Source organism: Natrix helvetica (genome assembly GCF_964273705.1).
Source record: "Natrix helvetica genome assembly, chromosome: 3".
Classification (NCBI taxonomy): domain Eukaryota; kingdom Metazoa; phylum Chordata; class Lepidosauria; order Squamata; family Natricidae; genus Natrix; species Natrix helvetica.
In genome coordinates this window covers 178,246,598-178,248,263 of record NC_138549.1, presented here as the reverse complement: position 1 = coordinate 178,248,263, position 1,666 = coordinate 178,246,598, and positions in this window count along the sequence as shown.

Sequence of the window (1,666 nt, the reverse complement as noted above, 5' to 3'; positions counted from 1 at the left end):
GAGAAACTCTCATTCTGAGCCAGATCGGGAGAAAGACAGCAAGGGGTGGGGGGCTGCCTTTGCAGGAGGAATCAGGAGTTCATTGGCCGCCTGGGCTGGACGAGCTCAACTTCGGAACTCAAGGGGCCCCTTTCCTGGTCTTGCACAATCTGCTGAACTGCAAAGTAACCAAGGAACTGCTCCCCCACCCCCCACCCCCCATTAGCCAAGGTTGAGAGGAATTCAGCTTGACGTTGTGTGACGGAAGCCCGGAGGTTTCTCCCTGACCTGGTTAGCACCTCCTATGAAGCCGAAGGTCTCCCCACAGACCAAGAGGTCTTTGGCCACCTGGAGAGACGGGCTGCTCTTCTTTCTCCCGAGCGCTTGGGCCCAGAGGCCGTAGGGGCTTGGCGGGGGTGGGGGGAGGGAGAGGCTGGGGAGGAGCAGCCTTGGCACCTGCTGGCCCCATGGATTTGGCTGATGCGCTTGGTCTAGATTTGGGAAGTTGCCCCTGTGTAGATTTAGGAGAAAGAGTCTCATCGGCCAAAATGCAGAGAGAAATGAAATTGCTTTTAAATCCAAAAGCCGGCAAGATTAGCTACCTCTCCTCCTGCAGGCGGAACTGGAGAAAGAGCCTCATAATCGAGGGCAGGGAATGGAGGGGGTAGCGGGAGCCACCTGGCCCAGGAAAGCTGAAGAGAGGCAGGCGGGGGGGGGGCTGAGGTGGCCTCGAACTCAGCGGAGGGGCCCTTTTGGGGGGAACAAAGGGCCCCCAGGGACTGGCCAGTTCCCACCTGCAGTCCAATTTTACCACGAGGTGCAGCCGGGGCCTCCCTGCAGAGTCAGGTGGGAACTGAGCCAGGGTGACCACCTGCCTTGTGCCGTTTCCGGTCGTGGGTGGAGAAGAGACCCGTGGGCCAGAGGCCACCTGGAGCAAGGCTCGTGTGGCAGGGGGCCGCTGTGCCTTTGAAAGCAAAGCCTGTGGTGCCAGATGTGCCAGTCCAATGTGCCTTACCTGGGAGTGGGCCCTGGGGGTGCAAGGCCCCACGCGGGCTAGGCTGCTGTGAGAGATGGCGGGGGAGGGGCCAAAGGCAAGAGTGAAGGACAACCCTGGAAATGGTATGTCCCCCTTTCACCTTCTGCCCCCTCCCCCCACCCGGACTGGCCAGGCTGGCAGAAGGGTTTATTCAGGGAGATTTCTGCCCAGGCGACCCTGCAGAATGACCGCCTGTGCCGGATGGGCTCTCGCCCCACACAAAAAGGGGCCAATTCCCCCGTGGCTGGGGAGGCAGTGATTCTCTGGAGGAAAAGACCAGGAGCCCCAGGCTCCCTCCAGGAAAGGTAGGAGCAACCTCTTCTCCCCCCCCCATGTTCCTGTTGAGGAGGGGTAGGGGGCTGGGAGGGCCACCTTCTGAGCAGGAGCTGCAGCAGGAGCGCCTCTGCCTGGCTCAAGGGTGCCCTCCACTGTCCAACGTGCCAGTTTTGCAGGCAAGGCTGGCATCGGCTGAAGCTGCCTCCCCTCACCTGTTGGAGGAGAGGGTCTCTGCTCAGGCTTGTCCCCCAGAGCCAGGGGATCCTCAGGGAGTCAAGTGGAAGAAGCCGCCCTCGGGGGGGGGGGTTCTTCCTTTAGCCATTCCAGTCAGATCACCTTCTAAGTGGCAGAGATGAACCAAACCCTCCGCCCACT